A 24,398-nucleotide genomic window follows, 5' to 3' on the forward strand; every position below is an offset into this window, starting at 1 on the left:
TCACTTTTTCCCCCCCTACAGTCAGGATGGCTATCCTGTCATTGTAATTTGTGGCACAAATTATTTGAAATTCATGGTTATCTGAATTGCTTTTTTCTCCCACAAATCTGAAATATGCATGGTGCTCACATTTTGAAGAGATTTTGGTGCTAATGGATGGAGCTGTGTATCTGCAATGGTGCCCTGGGTGTTGTTATACCAATAGGAGATACACAGTTTTTGCAAACAGACACACACATATATAGCAGCTGCTATATATAAGTCTGGGAAGAGGCATAAACAGGGTTTGTTCACAGTACAGGAATAAGGATGCACACAAGGAAATCGTTCTGGCACAGAGGTAAAGCAAGCCAAGAACAGAGAATTACCTTTGTATAAGGCATGTTATCACAACTGACTGCTATGGAATGTACAGAGGCCAAAAATACAATGGATTTAAAGAAAATTACATTAATTCAGAGAAGAAAAGAAAAAATCCCAGAAAGTGTGAAAAATATTTGTGAGATTTTTAGTTTAGGAAGTCTTTGAATGGTTGCTGGGGGCTGGAAAGATTTGCCAGCTTGCTGAGTTAACTAAACCATTGGTGTCTCTGCAGTTGCAATTTATGAATTTTATGTATTTATTTACTAAATGAAGAATTTGGTTTGTATTTATTTGTTTAAGTCATTTACGTTTAAATGTGATATTTAGGAAATTTTATTCAAAGATACCTCTTCCCAGGAAACAAATTATTTCAGCTGAAACTTTCTGAAATATGGGACTGAAATGTTAACAGGCTTGAGGAGTTTCAGATCATTGGATTGAAGCCCAGTGAATTAAGAATAAGTTTAAGTATGGGCTTACACTAAAGCACCAATTTTACTTGTAGCAATGTCTGACTCTCAGTTTTGCTGACATGTATGTATGTTTGTGTGTGTATATTTCAGAGGATACACTGCATGCTTTGGCTGATAAATGTGTAGTCAACTCAAAGGATATAAAAACACTCAGCGTGTTTTAAATAGATGTACAATAAAACCAAGGTTTGAGTTATTTTTTTGTGGAATTAGTCTGGGTTTTAGTTTATGGAGGTGGTGGGACAATGATATTGATTTACATAGTTGAAAAAGTGATTCAGTTCCAAAGCCTGTATAAGATTATTTTTTTTCCTGCAGACAGAAGCTGATGGAAGTATTCTAGGTGATTGCTGAGTTTAAGGTAAATGAGCCCAAAACATTTTTCTTATTTAGGATAATTTGTGGACATCTTTTTTAGAGCCTAATATAGTCTCTTAGCAAGGGTGGGTACAATGCAAAAATGAGTATGCAGTTCAGCTGTACGTGTATTCTGTCACAAAAGTATTTCTCCAGTTCAAATACAGTCAACTTGAAATTTTCTGTATCTGCATTGCATAGATTTCATCTGCAGCAACCTCAATAACTTAGTCCATAGTGGGATCTGTGGCAGAAGTTGCCATTTAAAGAGGGATTGGTATTTTGGAGGTGGACTTGTGAAAAACTGGGAGTAAGATGAAGTTTTACATGCACTGCTAAATACATGGGAATAAAAGACCATGTGAAACATGGAATGCATCAAAGGAGTCTGCCAGACCTCATTGTAGCTTCAGGATAGAAGTCTTGGTGGGAGCTGGTGCCCACCTAATGGGTGTGTGTGACAGGTAACCCTGTAAACTAGAACATCTGAGGAAAACCAGATTATTTACAGGATCAGGTTAAAATTTCCAGTCTATGGATGCATCACAGTGCAGTTCCTGCTTTACAGCACTTCCAAAGCACTCCCTGCAGCTGTGTGCCTCACCTTTCCCTAGTGCCTAGCTAACAGGATTGGAGCTGTGGGAAGAGAAGAGGGAGAGACAGTCGTGAAATCTGAGTACCAGTAGATGCTTGAGCAGCTGTAATGTACTCTATCTGTTGGAGAACAAGTATGGGAAGCAAGGAGGGATATTAATCTGCTGAACCTGTTGGTTCTGTGTCCCCTGAGGCCTCCAAAGAACCCTTTGAATGTACTAACTTGAAAAGTACTGTTCTGAAACAGCTACTATGTTAAAAATGTATTCGTTCTAGTTTCCTCTTTTTAAAATACAATCTACTTCAGCTCACATAAGAATTTGGGCCTTGTTTTTAAATCTAAATGCAATAAACCCAAGTAATCTGTTTATATATATCCTTATGAAATGGGGGGAAAAAGAAAATAAGTCCATCATCTGGGTTCTAGATAATCCATATAACATTTAAAGATATAGTACTTTCAAGACCATTTCTTTCATCTAATAGAAAAGGATGCTGCTTTCTGTGACATAATGTGAATAAACTTTTCCATTGTTTCTCTCAGTTAATGATCACTTCCAACATTCTCTTGACCAATTTGTTTTTCCAAAGAGAAAATTAAAAAATACTTAACAACAGAAATCAGCAGAAGGGTTACCTATTTCACTGCTCTAAAGCCTAATTTCTCCTTTTGAAGGGTAATGGTCTCAGATTTCTAACACAACCTAAGGATTGGATTGCTTTGGCCTTCTAGCAGACTCTGAAAGAGTTATCATCTGAGCTCGAGTGCCCATGCTGCTGCCCAAGCACTGCCCTGCTGAATTCCTGGGGAGGGGCAGCTCTGCCCAGCTGAGCAGCTGCAAAATTGGACCCTCACAAGAGAAATTATTCTGGTAGGCAGCCAGGAAGAGCAAATACTGGGAGCTGTGTTTCTGCAGCTCCAGACCCAGGGCCACACGGTGCTTCAGCCCAGATGTGCTTTGAGAGCATCCTCTCCCTGCGGCAGCGCAGGGACGGGCAGGCGTGCATCAGCACCAAAGCAAAGCCAGCCTGCTCCAGTTTCGGGCCACATCACTTGGAGACTGTCCTTTCAACAAGGCCTTGGAAGCTTGCAGGGTTTTATTCCAATTATGTGCATTTTCAGGCAGAAATGAGAGAATTAGTTTTGTCTTCTACTGGTATTTCATTTTTTCCCATACACCCACAATTTGCCAAGAAGATTCCCTTTCCTCCCAAATAATAATACAGTCTCAGTACATTGTTCAACCCTACTTTACATATTTTTCTCTTCTAGGACATCTGTACTCTGCATACTTTGGCATTCTCCCCTCACCCTTTTCTTCTCAGCTGCTCCATGTTTTTATGTCTCTCAGGAGGGGTTAATTCTTTACAGCTGCGTCCTGCTTGCCAGGAGTCTCACATGTGCAAATTATTAATCTTTTCTATTGCTACAGTAACTCCCAAGGCTTTAAACACCCCCTACCTAAAACTGGCCCCTTTCCAAAAAACTTTTCATATTCCCTCACTGAAAGATAATTTGGTCCCCTGCAGGGTTTGCACTGTTATTTAGCACAATTGCCTAAGTAAGTTCCTTATTTCCACATAATAATTTACAAATTGGAATTTAATTTAAAAATTTAAACCCCAGAGTATTAAATTTCTCTAGTTGTTGTATAATTGATTTGTTAGTTTGTTTGGGTTTTGGGGTGTTTTTTTTAGAAAATGACATTGTTTAATTCTGTTTTGCTTTTAGCCTTCAGTTTTAAATAATGTGTGTAGTTTAGTGATTGTAATGATAATGATGTGATATGCAATTTGTAATGTAGCTAGGCTTCCTTTCCATGATCCACAGAATCTGGTTCTTGAATATGGAATTACTTAACTGGCTAAGTCCAGAAGGTTCTAAATTTTTATTTAATAGGAGGTCTAGTTATTAACATCTGTTTAGCCCACTGATGTTTTCAATTTGTGATATTAACTTGATGCAGTTGCTCCATGGTTTATATCAGCAATCAGACAGGGACATGTAAGTGCACATATTGTGTGATTCTCACCAGATACAGGTCTTTGCCCAAACAGAAATCCACTGGTTGTGTACACACATCTCTGTGTCTATAGCTGTGCACACGCTTTGTTTTGGCCTGGCATGACTGATGAGCTGGCATTTTTTCTACCCTCTGTCTTTTTCTGATGTGTTCTCCTGATTTCATATTTATTTCTCAGCTACTGATTGGATATCATTATGACACCTCCAAGCTTCCAAATAAATAATTTATTTTGAAAGTTAGATATGTCATAATAAAGCATTAAGGCACTCCAGGCAGTGTATTTCTGGCTGATTATATACCTCCAGTGGTATTATAAGGCACAGGCAGAGGACTGAGTGATTTTAAACACCTGACAAGTGCAATAATCCCCAAGAAGTGCATGGCCTGGAGCATCTTACTGCTGTTATGAAACAGAATTTATAAATAAAAATAAGAAGAACAGCCAGACCTATTTATTTGTGGGGCATTGTGACTCTGGAATGACATCACTGAGGACTAATCACTAACCTTGTTTTGCTCTGATTAACGTAATGGTCATTTCCTAGAGTGAACAATAAACCCAAATACTTCGAAGAAAACATTAAACAGCTTTGAGTTTAATGTGTGCAAAGGAAATGTAAAGGTGGTTTAGTTGCAAGGCAGACACATGATCTGTTTAATACATACAGAAGGCCTCCCTGCAGGCCAATTAAAAAACCTCCCAAACAATGCTGACTATTAATTCACACAGTATTTATAACTCAAGTGAGTTAAATTTTAGCATCTCAGTGAAGAGCTCTGTAAGGAGGAGAAATAGATTTCATTAGGACAATAACCAGATATGAATTGTGCTTTGTTCTGAGAAGTAAATTTTAAACAAACCTTTTAACAGCAAGGAGGTTATGGGAGATGTAAGAATTGCTGCTTGTAGATTATTTTCTCATTAAGAATAAAACTCCTGATAAAGAAGTCTACTTCTGAGAACTTAATACATGCAGCTGACAAAACTGAAGCTCTGAGAAGATGCTGCAGCATCAATGGTATCATCAAAGCTGTAGTTGGACAAATACTATCATAAAGAGCAGTTATAAAGGAGTGTTTTGTTTCATTTGTTTTTCTGTTGCACATATAAAAATAGGACTTCAGAAATGTCATAGTTAACACCTTTAACTGCTGGGCACTGAAAATTTTCCTTGTGATTCACAGCCTGAGACTCAGTGTAAGCAAGAACTCTTATATTCTTGTGCATAAGCACAAGCTGGAGTAACTTTCCTCTGACTCTGTAGCAGGGAAAATGTGCTCAGGTAAAGGGGATCACTGTGATAGCAGTAAAGGTGGGGAAAAGGCTCTGTGCCTCTGTGCTGCAAACAACTTACATCCTGAAGGAAGAGAAATCTTTGTGCAAGTGCTGGGGAGGAATCTTTCAGGTGGGCTGTATTCACAGCATCCCAGAGTGGCTGAGGCTGGTAAATCTCTGGGACCACAATCTTCCTTCTGCCCAGGCAGGGTCACCTAGAGAGGGCTGCCCAGTTGTGCTCTGAGTATTTCCAATGATGATGGTTCCCCAGCTCTGTGAGCAACCTCCAAAAGAGTTCAACCTCCATTAACATCAGGGTTTCACAGAGTCACAGAGTGGTCTGGTCCAGAAGGATTATCCAGCTCTTTAGTGAATAGCCCATATTGCACCATCTTGGTGTAATTAACTCTGATCAACTGAGCTCATCCAGGTTTGACTAACCTGTGTTTTCTTATGTTTAGATACACTTAAAATCTTATTTTAAATTTATATTTTAAATTTGATGTTCAGATTCACTTAGGATTTTTTCTATAGCAATTACTTAGTGAAAGGTTACCAGAGAATTTTTCCTATTGACATAAATAATAATTTTACTTTTAGCCTGATAAGCCATTTTTCTCTCTAGTCTTTGCATTCATGAGTACCTCAGGAGAATTTTGTCTTCCATTAAAAAAAATTATTGATTCCTTAAACTTCCTAAAATTTAATATAAAAATACTTTACCTCTGCTCCATATATGTGCTGTAATTCAAAATGGAAAAAGAGCAAAATTCAAAGATTACAGAGCATACTCCTATCTGTTTGCTTTGTCACAACAGATAGAATAGAAGTATATATTAAAACACCCACAAACCTCTCTTGATAGCCTGGAGGTGCTCTAAGAATCTTGTTCTCATGTAAAATCCATATTCTGGACAAAGTCTTCTGGTGTTTAGAGCCTGGTTCATTAGCAGTCCATAGTTAAAGATGAGATATTTAATGCATCTTCCATAATAGTGAATCATCCTCTGTATTTAAAATTCAAGTGGGTAGAAGGCTTTTTTGCATTATTTTACCCTGCTCAGCACTGGAACTTCAAAGTCTTATGGAGATCTAAGAATCATTAAGGTTGGAAAAGGTCTCTGAGATTGTCAATGCCAACCATTAGCCCAGCCACCACCATGTTCCTTGCTAAGCCACCTCCCCAAGTGCCACATCCAGGTTGCTTTTGAGCACCTGCAGGGGTGTGAGGTCATTTCATCACATCTGCCTGTTGAGCAGGCACTGGCAGTAAATGCAGGGGCTGGTTCTATCCAGCACTGGGGTCTGCCTTGTCCTGTGTCTGCCTGTGCAGGGTCAGTGTGGGTATGGCAGCTTTGTCTCCCTGGGTTAGTGTCTCCCACCACACACACACATGCACACACAATTTCCTCAGCGTTTTCCAGCCCATATCATCCAATTAGTTGCTTCACATGCTGCATTCTTCATAATGAGAGTGGGCCACAAGGACAGTGTGCTGGTAAGCTTTTCTGTTCTGAAAGGAAAGTCCATCACTCCTGCAGTGTACCAGTTCAGTGCTGTGAAATAATCCCTGGCTCTTGTTTTACCCTTCCCTTGGGGTATCTGCTCCACTGAATGACCCCATCATGCTCGGTGCATTGAGATTTTGAAACTAGCTGCTAACTACTGTGGATGCATTTCCTGACCTTACTGGTGGGAATTGAACCAAAGTCTCTCAAGTGCTGTAGGATCTAATTAATATGCATCTTATTCCAGGAAAGACTCATTACTTTATAGATATTTATATAAGGGGTATGTCTGCTATAATGGTTAATAACTATGAATAAAGTTTCATTTCTGATAGAGGAATAAAGCTTTTGTTTAGATATGGATTTTTAGTTTTATTAAAAAAAATTAGAAAGTATGATTATGATAATTGGGTGAGAGTTCCAAATGGTCACACAAAGTTTTTATTCTTGCCTTGAGTACTAGCTGCAGTCAACTCTCCTTCCTCACCTAAAATTTAAACAAGAAGCAGGGAGGAACTAATTTAAAAATTAATTCAAAGCATTAGCAAAGGATCCAGAGAGAGTCTGTGCTGGATATGGAAAACTTGTAGTGTATGAGAAAGTGAAGTGAGTTATGGGTGACAAGGTATTGAAATAGTAGGTGCATGCAAAGTCCTGTTCTTTCTAAACTGAGAAAAGGCATACCAAGTAACAAAGACTACCTATGGATCTGGTCTCCCCTGATTTTGGGGAAGTATAAGTGTTTATTTAGAACCTTTGAAAAGCTACTCTGACACATAGCTTTTATTGTAATTAAAATTTTTGGCAACACTATACTCAGTCCCCAAAGGAATTAGCTGGTGCTGCAGCAGAGGGGACAAACCCCATGCTCAACAGGTTGAAATGAAAAAATAACCTCAGTGCTTCAAAATCACAAGATCAAATGCATTTTCATAGTAACATTTTACCGTGGATATAACTTATTGTATTTTAACACACATATGACTTAAGGTTTGCATGAAGTTCAGTTTTACTGAGCTACCCCTGTAAAAAATGGTGAGAAGCAGAGACAATGCAAATGTAGGGTGCAATCCTGCAGTGCTTGCCTTGGACAGCTGTGACCTTTACCCTGCTACAATTGCAGGGGTTTGTTTATCACTGTATAAAATATATATTTTTGGCCACTTTGGAAGGCAGTGATAATTCTTCCCTATCTCTTTCCACAGTCCACAGGAGCAGGAGGAGTCCCAGGGAGTCTTGGGCAGTTTTTCACCACCTTTATCCTTGTGGAGAATCTCAGCACACGTGCAAAGATGATGTGTGAATTCAGGATGCACTCCATGGCATCTGTGAACATGTGTGTCAAGGTATGTTAATTTTAAAATGGCAATTGCTCTATCTGTCACTCAACATCCCTTAGAGTTATGCAAAGGGAGTGCTTAGGAAGAAGAAAAGACAGGGAAATAAGTGAATGTTTAAAGAAGATTTTACTTTTAAAAATGTATATCTTACAAAAAATAATCCTTGGAGTAACATGACATTCTTGCAGTGCATGGTTTGATGAGGCAAGGGAAGTTGAAACTATTGATCTTATAGGTAGCAGTTGGCTGCGTGCTTTGGAAGTGAGGCTTGGAGCACTGTACCTGTGTGTGTGTTAAAAGCCAGCACTGCTGCTTTTTTGGCAAGCTGTATCAATGGTAAATTCACATTCTGATGATGACTTTCCCAGGTTCTGTGGTTTTTACTGAGACATGCCCCCCTGGGCTGAAGACTTTCTCTTCTTCAGTCTCCTGTTCTTGCCTGGCCATGTTCCAGTGTGTGCTGAAACCTTTCCCTGCCTCTGTTCATGCTAATCCACAGCAGCAAGAGTAAATGGGAATGAGTCTGGTCACTTGTGAGTAGCTGCATGGGGATGAAATTTTGGGTTACCCCTCCTCTACTCACCCCAAAACACTCACATGCACATGTGCACCTGCTTGCACTTCTTGGGACACCAGTGTGGGTACATGCCAAGGCTCACTTAAGAAGCATCACAGGGTGGAATGGACAGATATCACAGTCAGTGCCAGCAAAGCCACCTGGTTTATAGCTATTGGAAATCTATAGCTACCTGCTGGGAGGTAAAGCCAGCAACATAAGAACATAGCAACAGCCCCACTGGGCTGGGTTAAGGTTCATCTAGTCCAGCATCCTACTTCTGACAGTGGATGTCCAGCCAGACAGGGCAGAATGTTGCTGCCTCATCTACTCCTCCACTTCCAACAGTTCTCAGCTCAGGGTTTTCCTGAGCTGGATGTTTCTTGCAGTAAACTCCACAGAGTTCTTCTCTGTGTTGTCCCAGTCCTCCCTAGTGACCTCTGCAGTTAGTTCCACAAGTTTGCTCACTCATGCTCAAACTTTCCTTCTCTAACTGGATTTTGTTTGTGGTTGCCCACATTTCTGAGAACTGGTGAGCAACTGATGCCATGGTAATGGATGGCCTTTGACTCTTTCCTGACTGCTCATGGATAGACCTGTGCATTTTCTCTTAGTTTGCTTTTTCAAGCTGAGGTGGTCTTTATACCCAGTCCTTTGCACTGATATACGTTATCCTTACTGGCCTTTTTTTTAATTTTTTCTCCTGAAAAGAGACCAGAACTGCAGAAATAATAAAAATGCAGATTAGTCATAGATTTATTCAAAGGCAGTGTTTACTTCTGTTTTATTTCTATTCCTTCCTAAAAAATTCTAAATGGTTTATTTGCTGCTTTGACTGATAATGAGCACTGACCTAATTATTTCTTGGATCTATAGTATATTCTTACTGTTGAATCAAAATTGTCAGTTCAGAACCTATTTGCACATATTTGAAGTTTAGTTTTTCCAGTGTGTGTAGCCTTTCTTTATTCATAGGGAAATCCATCTGCCATGACACTGACCAGGCATGCAGCCTTGTGGAGTCCCTCCCTGCTATTCTTGGCAGTCAGTCATTGTCCTCCATACCCTGTATTTTGTAAATGCAGAGCTGGGTTTTGTCTGGATGTAGGTAGTATAGAAGATATTTAAAGAACATCTGTTGCTCTTGTCTACAACCCCTTCTTCCTAGATGTCAAATCATGTTGAACCAGGGTAGTTATTACAGCCTGTGCTTTATAAGTGAGAAACTGCAGGATGGGAATTGCCATATTCAATTATTTATTGAGTGAAAGATCTTTCTGTGGTCAGTCAGTACCTGTGCATTGGCTGGGTGTCATCTGGCATTTACATTGCAGGATCATGTATTTGTTTTAAAAGCAAATCTTGGGTATTTTCAAGATGAGAGTACTGTTTCAGCCTTTTCTCTGATACTTATTTTTAGCACTTCCAATCATTTTAGTTACTTAGGGATGACATCACTTATTTAACAATAACAAATTGGAGACCATCCTGGGATATAACAATATAAATCTATGGAAAGGAGGAGGAATTTCACCCCTAGGTGTTCAAAGTTGATTAAATCTCATTACAGAGTGCCTTAAGTGAAATGATGAAATGATTTGGAGGTCTGCATTTCTCAGTCTTCCATACCCTGAAATTTTTGTGTCACAAAATCCACTAGATTTGTGTAGGGACTAATACTCCCTCTACAGAGAGTGAAGCCTTAAAGGGACATTATGTTTGAATTATCTTTCCATCCCTAGTGCAAGTTGTCAGCACTTACAAGCAGTAGTGTGGCTTGCCTTCCCTCATCACCCCTTTTACAAGAATCCAGAGAGGACTTCAGTTTTCAGTGTTGTCAATTGGGCACCTTTGCTTGGTACTAAATTCACCTTAAAAAAAACCATGTCTACACATTATGGGTTCTATTCATGAATGACTAACACCTCATTTGCACTTGAATTTCATTCAGGTTAAATGGAAACATTGTGCAATGCTGTGGAATTTACACAAATTTTATATCCTTGAATACAGATTGCTGGTAATGAAACTGACACTTTGTTGTGCATATTAAAGATGCCCAGAAGCCAAAAGAGGATGGAGAATAGGAGAAAATGTGATCAGATCTGGCCTGAATGACTAAAGTGCTCTCACAGAGGAGTGGGATATGGAAGGAGGAAGTCAAAACAATTCTGTAATGAGCAGGTGTTCCCTACAGCTCAGCCCTGGGAGCAAATAAAACTTGGGCTTTTGATGCTGGCTGTGCCTGCTTGGCCCCCTGAGGTTTTCACCAGTCTGGGTGGTTACATTTGTCACCAATGTCACTAGGTGGGAATCTGTTCTCATCTAAACTAAGTTTCCCTCTTCTCATTTGAATTTTGTCTCCCCAGATAATTGCTGAAGGAGATTTCCCTCCACCAAGGTTTGTTTGTGCCCAAGTGTTTGGGGGCTGTCAGGGGAGGAGAATTCATGAGCATGGAATTTGGAATTTGACTCAAAACCTGCCTTTACTTTCTTGTCCTTTGTGCATTTGGACCACTATGACTTTTGTGCTGAAAATATTAAGCAGAGAGGGCCAGTGAATGATCTTTCTTTCATAAGATTTATTTTCTTTTCCCTTGACTCAAATGGTGCCAAGCCCAGTGGCTCCCCTCTCTGACATGGACCCGCACATGTGAGAGGAACATGAAGACTAATAACTTCACAATCCTGCTCTGCAACTTGTTCAGAGCTGCAATTAGATGCATGTGATCTGGAGGAAATTTCTGCACGACATACTGTGATATGGGCTCATCACAGCCCACAGAACCTTATGTGAGAGCATTTGTCAACAGCTGTAGAAGGTAAAAGTCTAGCTGCTTGTAAGAATTTCTGAGGTCAGTAGAGATTCTGTGCTCAAGCTACAGAACCTCTGTCTAATGGTGTTGCAGAGCAAGTTAATTTTTTTAAGAAGAGGTCTGAGCAACAGTAAGGGAAGATGTTGGAAAAATTCTTTTAATTTTAGCTCAATAGTTTATGATCCCTATATTCACAGTTAATGCTTAGTTTTGTACCATACAGTGTTTATTACAAACAAACCTGAGATTTATGTGGCCTTGTTTTAACTCCCTACATCTAAGACTAATAAGTCTTGTGCCAACTAATACTTCCTTATTTATTTACTTTAGTGATTAATATGTACTAGCAAACATCTTTAGTTTTGAGAACAAGACTTGTGTGTCAGGACAAAGAATGGCAGAAGTCCATTATGACCTGACCACATATTTCAGTAATCTCAAGGAGAAAAGATTCATCAGAAGGTCCAGAACTAAATCCAAACAAGCCCATGGAAACAATTAGCATATATGCATGTATTCAGGAATGTGATGAATATGTATTAGTTTGAGGAATATAACCTGGTCTTTCAGGCTACTAGGTATGCATGCTTTGAGGAGAATTCCCCAAGCATCCAGTGCTGCTAATAATGTCAACTTTCTAACCCAGCAAACTGGTTGGAGGGCTTATTTCACTGTTTTCAGTGACAGTGGCACCTGCCTGTGTGTCCAAATGTAATTTTGGGTAGTAGCAACCTTCAGGTACACTTTTCCAGCTAGATAGAGATCCTGGATAAAAATTCAGAAGTTTTCTGCTACTGACTGTTAAGCTTTTCTGGTGATTTTAAATATCTAAAATAACCCTTAACCTGCTAGAAAGAGCTGGTGACTGCTCATTATTGTTCAAAGTGAATTTCCTTGCACCATGTGGAAGTTTTATCATCTCAGAAACTAGTGCAAAGTTTGTCTTCACATCCACAAATATAAACTAACAAAAGAGAAATCAGGGAAGTGTTTAAAAATCTTTTTATTCCCTTGAATACTTATGCCTTTTCTTCAGTCTACACTAGGTCTTTTTAACATGATACACAATACATCCAATTTTCTCTCTTCATAGGTTAATACATGTGAGAATTATTGTGTAGGGGAAAAAAAATCTGCTATAGGAATACGAAGTCACAGTAGACAAAATCTATGCTCTGAGTATCTACTCAGGGGACAGGTACTTTCTCCACCTTTCAGAGGTCAGCAATCAAAGGTGCAAGTTTTAGGAGTATAAATGATTATGTATAAGAAATCTTCCCTTATTCATTATTTTCTTTTTGTTTCAATTTCCCTGCAGAAATTGATCTGCGTTGCAATTTTAATTTCAGCAGGGCTGCTTGGAAAAGCAAATCTGAGAAAGAGGCTGTCATAGGCTGCATATCATTATTACAAATTCATATGAGCAAGACTGGGGTTTGGAAGTGGCTTCTGTAGCTGCAGTAATACCAAAGTGAGTTGTAGCCTGTGGAGGGATCATGTCAGGTGCGTAATCCTGTTCTTCATTTAAAGTTTCTTCCTTCAGGAATATTAAATAAATAGACTGTAAACTTGGGCAGCACCCTATATGCAAAACAGGCACTGAAGAACATATACATGACCCCAGCAAACTCTAAAGTTGCTATTTAAACAACCCTGAGATGTTTGGATCAGCTCCACTAAAAGCAGAAAGCATAAGAAGGATAACAGGAGAACACATCAACCCGTAAAATTTTCAATTAGTTTTCTTTCCAAACAGAATTTGTTTGTATTCTTGTGAGCCTGTCATGGTCACCAGCATGTTATCAGTCATCAGAAAAATTGTAACTTGATAAGCTGTTCAAACCTGACTGTCCTATACTGGGGAGTTTTAAGTTCCAAAGTATTTCCCTCTATTAAGGCAAAGAATCATAATCAGCCAAAGTCCAGTTATCAGCTTCCCCTATTACCCTGTGCAGTGTGATTCTGCTACATAATGATGCAGGGTTGCAATGATTTATATCAAAGCAAGAAAACTTCAAGCTGAAGCTGCAAAAAATATAGGGAATGTCAGTGATAGGAACTGCTAACATGTTGCAGTTTCTGTGAAGCTGCAGAGAAGCCCACTATGAACACTACAAATCTGAGAACATTTCCCTAGTCTTTGATTTCTAATTTTTGAAAGGCTGTAATGGAGCCAGCAGGTAGTCGAAGACAATCAGGAAATGTTTTAGTAGACAATACCATGTATCTGAATTTCTTCTATAGCTTTATACTATCTATCTATACATTCCTTTGCTTTGTCAAAAGACAGAGAACTGCTGCAAATAAAACTAAGGTCTCTAGAGGATAATCATGTAAGAGAGTTATGCTGTGCAGCAGCTATTTACCTGTCTACAAACACAGGCAGGTATTAATGGCAGTGGAAAAAGCAGCCAGTGATAACATCAGATGAAGAAAGTATATCAGCAAAACTATTAAAATACCTGACTGGAATCATTCAGTTTTGTGTCAATTTGCAGAGGTGGAAGAGAAAGACATGCTCTTTTCTTCCTCATTTTGCCATGCTTTAAAAGTAGGACAAATAAAAATGTTTTCCAACCACATGATCTTCTTAGATGAATTTTGTTGTTGTAGAGTTAACTTGTGTCCCTAAAGACCAAAATGACCCTTAGTGCTGTGGATTAAAAGACCAAAAGCATTTTCTAAGTGCAGTTTCATGACATGAGATTCTTATTTCTGGTCTCTGCCTTAACTGAATCAGACCAGCAAAATGTGATGCTCCTAAAACAACAGGCAGGAAAGGAGAGGAGTTGTGCTACCTCCATTTCTTCCAGTCTACCCATGTGGACCAGTTCAGTGCTGTCAGGGACAGCTCTCTGTACAATCCTTATTAGTCCCCTTACTATTTGAGATGTCAAGTTTCTTTTTACATTGTCTCAGTTTCCATCTTTTCTGTGATTTACTGCTCAGTCCTTCTCTTTCTAACTTCATTTTCAAGGCAATATGTCTGAAACTCCTCTGACATCGTCTTCTTGGAGGTATCTGAAGCTTGGCAAAGCTCCAGTTTTATTTCTTGCCTAGCTGATCCAATTCAGAGCTATCATCTATTAGCTTTTTTCCCTCTGAAATGATTCACTTTTAAACTCCTTTCTCTGTGAATCAGCCATCAGGCACTAAGAGCCCAAGAAGTAGGAGTAAGCTGCTTTTTCTCATTTGTACACCACTATCTGTGTGGTGTAAAATCAGTTAGTAAAAAGGGGTAAGGCAGTGGAGGAGATCTTCATGTGCCCTAAAAATCTTTATACCAGAAAATGATATGAGACTGCAGCACATATTTATTAATGGATACCTTAACTAACTGAATTTATGTAAACAGTGGATTTTTTACAATGGTTTCACCAAAATCAGGACTTGTTGGAAGGTCAATTTCACTTTTTCTTTTGCATTCAAAGGCATAAGAGAGAATTTTGTGGAACTCTAATAAAAAACATTCTTAGGGCTTGGTATTCAATTATTGGAAACTGAGGCTCTTAAAAAATGAAATGACAGCTCCGTATTAGCTAATAGCATATTTTAGAAATAGTTCCTTTTTATTCCATAAAAATCTCAATATTTACCTCTATTCAGTCATTTAAATGACATGATAAATTATTGAAACTGTGTTTTTAGAATATAAGAGCAATTTTTTTATCATACCTTTTATTCTCTGTGGAGACATTTGCCTTTCAGGATTTCTATTGTGACTTCTTATATCTTCAATATAAACTGTTTCTACCAAGTTTCAAGCAATTGGTCCTGTCAATATTATTTCAGGGTTTGTTGGTTTCAGGAAACACAGTTATCACTGTGAAAGCATTATTGGTATGTTCATTAGGGGAAATAAATGTGCTTTAGGTCTGTATTTATAAATTATTCTGTGATCAGCCTGTCAGTACTGCACATGTAGAACAGCATCAGAGCACTGAAATAGTAATAATAGGGGGAAATAGCAGTATCACCTTTATCCCTTCTAAAAATAGTGCAGCCACAAATGTTAGAAAGGCAGGGCATGGGAAATGCTGCAGCACCACAGCTCTTAGCACAGGGGCTGCAGAGCTCCTGGGAGAGCAGGGCAGCAGCAGGGCTGGAAACACTGGGCTTAGGCTTCAGTGCTCCTGCCTACAGTTACCAGGAAAACAAATAGCCCAGCTCAAAATCTGGTTTAAAAAGTCTGTGTTTAAAAACCAGTGAGAAGAGTCTCAGTATCAGCACTGAAAAGGGGGTGAAAAGGCAGCAAAGTCAGCATGAGCAGATGAAGGAGCCAGCTAAAGCAACCTGAGAAGTACATTTACCAACTCTTGACAGGTCTAACTAGAGAGATTTGGAGCAGATAACGAGGAAGTATATTTAATGCTATTGAAATATATGACAACGAGAAGGATATGTTGGAGAAATCAGACTCTTCATGCTTCTTTGTCCCCTGCAGGGTGGTTGACATCCTGGGGATAAAGGATGCTGATGAGCTGGGGAAAGGGTGGGGGATCTGTGACATTCCTTCCTGGTGGAGAGGCAGGCAAAAGCAGTGCCCCAGCCAGCCCATGTGTGCTCTCAGCTCACACCCAAGCAAACACCTGCTGAGCAAACAGGACCTTCTGGGAGCAGCATTTGCATGGGCAGCCCATGAGCTGGTGATGTGTGATGGGAGCGTGTGGGGATTCTAATCACATCTAATAACAGCCCAGCTGCCAAAGGCAAGCAAGGGAATGGAAATCTGATTCTTCTCCACCCAGCATTGTTGTGAAACTAGCTGTCTACTTCCATGCTAATAGAGCCAAAGCCAGCAGACCCAGTTTTAAAATGCAGTTCCAAGGCACAACAGTGTGTTTGGTTTTTGTTTCTTGAATAGCACAGCTAGGAAAGTTGATCCTTCGTGGAGTACTTTGCTATAATCAAAATAACATAAATATTTCTCTTCCAAATAAATACATATTTGAATTTCATCAAACAGGGTCCTTGTAAAAATAATTAAGAAAATAGATATTAGCTGAGCATGAACCAAACTACCCCTTGTTTACCTGAATTAGAAAAGGGATGATTAATGGTAATGAACATGTTACATTACTCATTTGTCAAAAAAGATCAATAATGTTAAATACCCCAGGAATGTCACAAAACTGCCTCCAGTGCTGTGCAAGTTTTGTGAACAATTCTATTGAAGGGGCCACTCCTCCACACACAGAGTTCTGCCTCCTGCTCCTCTCCTATCCTCCTGCTTGTTGCTGAGGAATGACCCCCTGCTAACAGGGGGAAAAATAAATCTAGAAAAGAAATATGGCAATTTTTATTTGGTTATTTTGCAATTCAGATAATTTCATGAGGGCAGGTATAGTTACAATTAGGCAAAACATTAATCCCCAGAAGGAGGATGGGGGAAAACATCATTGATGCCCCTGTGCAGTGGAAGGACTGGGAGTTCCTGCTGGCAGGGCAGCTGCCCCTGCTGGCCCTGCTGCTGCTTGGGAAGAGCCTGACACAGCCCAGGAGGAGAGGCCAGAGCATTGCTTGTGGCAACACTCTCTCCCTGTAGCTGTTCTGTAATTATTTCACAGTTCTTATGTTTCTGTGTGATGCAATGCAAATTCCTGGAGGCAGCAGTACTTGCCATGAAGGACCAATTAGTGGCCATCTCAGGAGAACTCACGTGGCTGTATCCAGTTGTCACTGAGTCAGATCCAGAAGTGGTTTGTATGATGAGCAGGGATTGCTTTTTCCATTAAGTCTTGCAATACTGGGAAACAGAAATATGATAGAGCCTAACAGTAGTTTGAAACCAGATACTTAAAATTCATAGTAATTAAGTGCATTCTGACAAGTAATCTGGGCAAGCTTTTAAAGTTACTATACTGCTCACTCTGCAGATTCAAGGACAGATGCCCTCAGTTTGTAGAAAGGAGTGGGGTACAGACATATCATCTTCCTGATTTTTCACTGATTCCCCTTCTCATCCTGAGTGAGGTAATTTAACCTTCCCTTGGCTCACTTTTCCCACCTACAAATTATGTACATTGTTGTTTAAGTACCTCAGAGAGATATTTCAAATTTTAATTAGTGCTTGTAAAATGCTTTGGGTTATTTGGATCAAAGTGTGATTTATTATTCAGTAATGTATGTTATTGTGTGGTAGGTGTACACTGTGTGTGCTGCAAAGTAGGGTGGCAGCAAATACACTCATTTTTACTTTGTTATCTGTTTATATAATGTGGGCTGTAAGATTCCCTTTCTTTGGTTTCATTTTCAACAAGTTTGATCAAAGGTATTTTGATTTTTCACAGCCTTGTCCTTAATAGGTCCTTCTAGTGCATTTTATGTGAAAAAGACCTAATCATAAGAAGGGAAGGGACAACTAATAATAACCTGATATACTGATACTGATTGGACATCTCCACACATTTTTACTGAGCTTTTGTTTTATATGGACAGGAATTTATCCATATCATATTGGCTAAAGGTCATGCTAGTATGTGAGGAGAGTATTCCAGTTAGAATCCTGTCCAAAAATGTGGCAGAGAACTCTCCTCCCACATGCCTGGTCCCAGGAACGTGGAGTGCACAGGGAACTTATGACTGTGCAGGAATGGGAAATGAGCCCTTCTAATGAGATTTGTTTTACCTGAGCCCTGTAAGGAGGGCCCTACAGACTGGGACAAGCTGGGGATTGTGTCTGTATTCTCACAGAGATAATCTGTGAGGCACAGAACCTCCACATCAGGATACAAGCTCTGAATCAATCAACTGTGTTTACATTTTTCTTAATATTAGATTTCTCTGCAAGTTGTTTCAGCTAAAGGCATTATTCCTCATGTTGGGAATGACAGACCAAGCCAGAAAGCCTTTCTGAAGCTCACTGCAGTACAAACCCACTCACTCTTCCAAAGGTTTCCTGCCAACAGCATCACTCAGGTGCATCTTATGCACTTACACCTTGATTGGTTTTCTTCTCTGCCCTGTCCATTTGCAGGTTTATTTCCTGTGATAATCCTTCTGAGCCCACTCCTTCCTTGTTGGGCAGCCAGCAAGAGAGAGCCAGGGGAAGATGATGCTATGCTTTTAGCTCTTTGAAGGAAAACAAACTGTTAGAAATGTGCATATTTTAAGGGCAGAATAGGAGATCCAGTTGAGGAAAATGCACAGCAAAATCCCTCCTGGAGGGAACAGCAAACAGAGTGCTAAGAGTGAAATGTTGAGGAGAAAACCCAGGGCTTAGGGAAGCTGTGCAAAACCAAGTGGTGGGGGAAAGAGCACTTCTGCTTTGCATGATACTGTGAGTGGATTTGCTTTCAGTTATGCTGAGGCATCAAATATCAAGTTCAGAAGAAAAATAATATCAAACTGTCAGGGTGCAAATATAAACTCTTCATAAGATCAAGTGGAAAGATGATAATATGACAGGCACTGGAAAGCTATGGAGAGGCCACAGAGACTTGAGGTGGTGCTTGCTGGGGCTGCAACACCATACCCCCTCCCCATGTTTTAGAGTGTTTAAAGTCTGTGGCAGTACAATTATAGCAAACTAAAACTCAAAGTTACTGCTTTGATTACAAAGAATTAGATCAACTGCACTGCTTTGACAGAATTTTAACTGAATGGGTGACCTGCATAAAAAAAAGAAAAGAAAAAGGACAAAATTACTGGACGGTGTTGACCACAAGATAAATTGGAACTCAAACACAGTTTCTTATTGATGAATTTTAATAACTATGAATTTATTGAAATATATATGTGTAAGTAGGTAAGACGTACCCCTATGTGTCCCACAATACATTTAGAAATATCTGTCTCAACTTTGTAAAACACAAAAAACTAAATGATTAACAGTGGTTTGAAACAGAGCTGACACTGGTAAATTAGAGTAGTAATTCACTATGTCTTAAGACTTGAACTCAATTCTTCTACAAAGAGCTAATTCACTGTATGGAGAAAAGGAAGGATTGCCCAGGACAGCAGTGAGGTCTGTAATAACCTGTTGTCTCTTTCTTTCCTGTCTCCAAGGCTTCACTTTTCCATGTAACCCTAAAGAGTGGACACAAAAGACATTTATTTGCTTGAAAGGTGAGAAATAAAATATATGTCTTGACTTTAAGTGGCTCCACACAGCATTGGTTCTTGAGTTTGATTTTCTTGCCTGTCTACATAGAGCCCTCTCTCAGTTTCTCTGCTATTGTGCTCAGTGTCACTTCTGCTGAAGGAAAGTGGCTGAAATGTCACTTTAACCAAACATCTTGAGATTTTGGAGACGGGTCTGAAACTGAAAAAAGATTGATTCTCATGGGAACATCCTGTTGTTGGACAAGGAGATGTAAATCACAGCTGGCTCACAAAACTAGTGAATAAACAGGGAGTTTTGTGTCTTTTTGTTTGTTTCGGTTTTTTGTTTTGTTTTGTTTTTGATTTTGTTTTGGTTTTTTTTTTTTTTCTTTTTTTCTTATTTTTATCTTACTCAGATAGTAATTCAGTTTTCTTTAAAAATCTCTACCTATCCAGGATATCTCATTCTTCCAGCTCTTCCTAAATCTTCCTTCAGAGTTCATTTATTTTTAGTTTTACCTATAGCCATTTTCTTCCATAAGAAGATTTTAAATGCTGGAGAATAATTAGAATTATTTTTTCCTTTCAGGTTTTAGGAATTTTCTTTCTGTTTTTTCCTTGAGAAGATGGTGGATAGATTTTCCATGGGATGGTTCTTAGAGAACATGTGAGAGCATGCTAACATCATCTGACACCTGTCAAACCAGCCATCTTCCCCCATGTCTCGTGCTAGAAATCAAAGCTCAAAGCTAAGTGTCCTCTGAGGTAGTGGTAATTTCCAGTAAGCAGATTTAGAGGAAAATAACATTTTTTTCTTCTTTCAGGGCTTTCCTAAAGAACTGAAAACATGCTCTCTTTATTTTTCTAACTCAGTGGTAGCAGTTCCTCTCATTTACACTTACATACAAATGCACCTATGTATATACTTATTTGCAGCAAGAAATAACTGTATGAAAATCTTTAATGACACTGAGGAAGCAGACACCTGTTACTTTGCTCTGGCAGTTTCAGCTGTCGAGTGAACTTGAGTTATGTGGTGATTTATCATTACTACTTTAAGCCATATGCTATATTCTGCACCTATATTTTATATTTATAGCTTCCTGTATCGAATGCTTAAATTTTCATCTTATTTTCACAATGGAAGAATTTTTAATGTGAAAAGCACTAACCAAAATTAGGTAATGATTACTCCTTGTCTCATTCTTGATATCTGTTCTTTTTTTTTTTTTTTTGTTTCAAGGGATTGACCAAAATTGTACCTATTTCACCTGTATTCAGAAATTTGGGTCACAGGGGTAAATAATGTTGAGGTCAGCAGCTGTTGGTAGTTTCCCAGGGATGACTTCTGTCTTAGATGTTAAAACAATCTTGGTTGAGGCTGAAGTCTCTGCCTGAAGTCCCTGAGAAGTGGTGCTGTTGATGATGGAACTGGTGCAGCATGTCCCCTGCCATCAATGCCTTCTTAGGGCATTCCTCACCTCCCTTGGCTGCTCATTCTCACCTGATCAGGGCAGCTCCCTTCTCTCTTGGCTGCTCTGGAGGAGCAGTTTCAGAGGTGGTTCTGCAAACCAGATCACCAAAAGGAGCCAGTAGAGGAGCTGAGAGGTCTGGTGGTAGCACAGCATCCTTTCACCAGTCTGGTTTGTGGGCCATGGTCTGCAGAAATGGAATGGGAAGCACAAAAGGGAGGACTGAGAGTCAGCAGCCACAAGCTCTTCCCTGCTGGGAAAAATGGCTTCACCACTGAAGGAAACATCAGTAACTACAGAGAGAATAAAAACATACTAGAAAGGTCAAGACTTTTATTAACTAATATTAACTGATCTTGGTAACTGCCTTATCTGGGCATTTAGTCAGTTTAGAGCTGTGCCTAACTTTCTGCCTTGTTTTGCACAGAATTACCAACTAATTTGTACTACCTACGCAGTAGTTACCACTCCTTTACGATACTTGAATATACACTAGTAGTTACACAGATGGTTTGGATTTCTATTGGAGGAGTAACAGTAGAGAGGAGGAGGTAAGTCATGGATTTGATCTTTAAATTGAACTCTGCAGGATAGGAGATGTTACAATGCTTGGTTGATAGCAGAGCCTGAAGTGCAGGACAACTCTTTGCCCCTGAAATGCTGCCAGCTTTCTTCACTTCGCCTTCCAAAATAAAACAGAAAATAAATAAAGCTTCCAGCACCAGTAAACTTCCTGCTGTTTGAACTGGCAGCTGGCCAGCTCATTTGGACTGTTCTCCCCACTGGTATAAAACACCCATGCAAGGAGGGGGGAAAAGGGTGAGGAGGATTCTATGAGGGCATATAAAAGAACGCCTCACCAATTTTCTTATTTGAACAATATAACACGAAATCTTGGACTCAGTGTTCAGAAACAAGCTTACTCACACTCTTTTGTAGCTCTAATTTTTTTTTTTTCCTGAGGATTTATCACTTAAAACCATGCAGTTGTCCATCTGAGTGAATAAATGCACAAAACCCACTCCTCTTTGAAGTTTTAGCTGGGATTCGGGAAAATAGGGAGAAAAAATATCTGTACATAGATGCAGCAGTTTTCTGGGATTTTAGTTTCCCTCCTGGACAGCAGTGGCACACGTGTTTGGATTCTCTAGTGTATGTGTTGGGGTTCCATGGCTGAATGCATGGATTCCACAGGCAGTGGACTGAGCTGCATTTTCAGCACGCTTTCTGCTCAATCCCTTATAGGTATTTATGATTTGGTTTTAGAAACATCCACACTCTGCTCCACATGTTTTAGAAATTAAAAAAAAGAAAGGCCCTGCAGAAGGGCTGATTGCACACAGGATATTTTTTGAATGTCAATTTTTATGCGGAGATTGTTGATAAAAATTAACAATTAAAAAGCGTTTGATGTAAGTGTTGAAAACATCTACCTGGGAGATTTGCCCAGTGTCAGCTACCTTGAGACTTGAACCTGGGTTACTGTCTGTACATTTCAGTCTGTGTTTCTGGATTTACACAGGTGAAATGTTGACCTAGAAGAATATGGAACAAACCACTACAGCTTTAAGCTGCAGAGGTTTATAAAGAAAAAAAAAAAAGGCAGAAACAAAGGCAAGCAGATGGCTAAAGATGAAGGTCACATCAGATTGAGAAGTTTGTCAAAATGTGATGACATAGGTAATCTGTAAACTGTTATTGCACCTAGCTGGAGGTGCTGAAAAACATTTTGAAATTACAAAAAACACTGGAGTCACCAGCACACAGGCAGGAATGATAGCCTGGAGTGGTTCTGCTCTATGGATGAATGCCAGATGTGGAAAGCGACATATCTGGAATTAATGATATTAAACATGCTTTTCTTTTATGCTCAATAATAACTCTATTATGATTGATACAAACCGCAGACACTTTATCTAGTACAAATGGAATCGTCTGTCATTGACTATATTAAATCATCAATTTCTGCATGATGAGAATCGTTTAGGGTAACTAATCATCTGTCTCGTTCTGAAGTCTTTAAGGCTGATCAGATAACGTTTTGAATACTGCCTGAGCAACCATGACAATCTAACCCTTCCATGTAAGGATTGAGAGGGGCCCATTATGCCGTCAAAGCCTGTGGAAATATCACAGCTCTTTCTCTACATAATACCCTGCTGTAAATAAATCACTCTCCACCGCAAACTTTATTGATCACAAGCACTTCCATGCTTGTGTCTAGTGAAGTCTCTACAGAATAAAATGCTGCTTTATATTTTGTCTTGTCAAAATATTAAACGGCTCTGTCAAGCGGAGTCAGGCTAGCAGTGATGGTGTAATTCTGCTGTAGCCCTTCTCATTCCCTCTTTCTATCTCAGCTGCCAAGCTTACAAAGCAGGATTTTTTTTTATAAACTTTCCAATTATAGTCTCGTAAGATTATGAAGCCTTAAGATAAAGTGTCCTAATTTAGAGTGGTAGAGTACTGGAACCACTAGACAAGAGCCTGTTAGATAAAATATTTCTCACAAGAAAAAGATAACCTGGCTTATTTATATACACAACATTAATGGGCAATAGGAGATAGCCTGGAATATCCCTATTATTTTACCAAGTGAGATAGGAGAGAAATATTTGAATTAATTCAAGCTCAAAGTGTTTATTATTCACAGACAAAAAACATCCCTTTTATTATGAGACAAATTTACCAAAGGAGGAAACTGAGAGACTCCAGGTTAGCACAGCTCTTTGCATTTTCATGCCCTATCGTTGGTTTGTAATTCTGTAAATAAGATAATGTATCTGTAGTGATAGGGAAGCACTGTCAGGGTTTGAGGGGGAGGGAGGACTGCTGCTGCCTCCGACTCCAGCTCAGGCTGTGTTTGTCACTGGATGGTCTCACTTCAGCACTGCTCAGCCACACACAGCACTGCTCTCCTTTAACACTCTGAGAATCTCCGGGGGAAAACCTGGGGTCTTGTGGAGCTTTGCAGAGAACAGCCCGGGCAGATTGTAAGGAGATTTGGGGCTGTCCTTGGGAAGAAGCCGGAGCACTTTCAGGGCTGCTCGGCGTTGTAATGGTATTCACTACCGCAGGACTGCGGAATCTTAAGCCCTGTCAAGCATTCCCATATGCTTCCCTCTCCAGGAAAGGCGAATAAGAGCCAAAAGTGGTGGCAAAAAATTCTAACCTGTGCTGAAAATAAGGCTGAAACACAGAAACAGGGAGCTGACAGTGACTTCCTGACTTCTGGGCTTCTCAGGGAATCGGAGAAAGTCTGGCCTCAAAATCACCATGTTTTATTCCCTTCCCTATTTGATTTTTCATGCAGGTAGAGTTTCTGTTCAGGGAGCATAAATGTGGAGTTCACAACCAACCTCCTTTCTCTTGGTTGTCTTTTTTTTTTTTCCCTGTGACAAATCAAAATCCACATTAGGTGAGAGAACAGCAGAGAGACCATCTGCAGAGGAAGATGGGCAATTGTGAAAAGAGGTCGAGAGCAGAATAGGGGAGAAGGAGAGCAGAGGCAGGGTCAGCGGGAGGACAGAGGCCGTGAGTTGGAGGTGGGCCCACTCATCCCACACGTAAGCT

At 39.6% G+C, this 24,398-nt stretch overlaps 1 long non-coding RNA gene across 1 annotated transcript in view; it reads left to right on the forward strand.

The window, feature by feature from the left end:
- LOC130255780 (uncharacterized) overlaps positions 1 to 24,398 on the forward strand; it is an 86,156-nt gene that overhangs the window by 13,781 nt on the left and 47,977 nt on the right. Inside the window, exons 4-6 of the long non-coding RNA XR_008840986.1 lie at positions 7,804 to 7,944; positions 19,318 to 19,377; positions 19,943 to 20,020. This is a non-coding gene — a long non-coding RNA (uncharacterized LOC130255780). The remainder of the gene's footprint in view (positions 1 to 7,803; positions 7,945 to 19,317; positions 19,378 to 19,942; positions 20,021 to 24,398) is intronic.

Source organism: Oenanthe melanoleuca, chromosome 7 (genome assembly GCF_029582105.1).
Source record: "Oenanthe melanoleuca isolate GR-GAL-2019-014 chromosome 7, OMel1.0, whole genome shotgun sequence".
In the NCBI taxonomy this organism is placed as follows: domain Eukaryota; kingdom Metazoa; phylum Chordata; class Aves; order Passeriformes; family Muscicapidae; genus Oenanthe; species Oenanthe melanoleuca.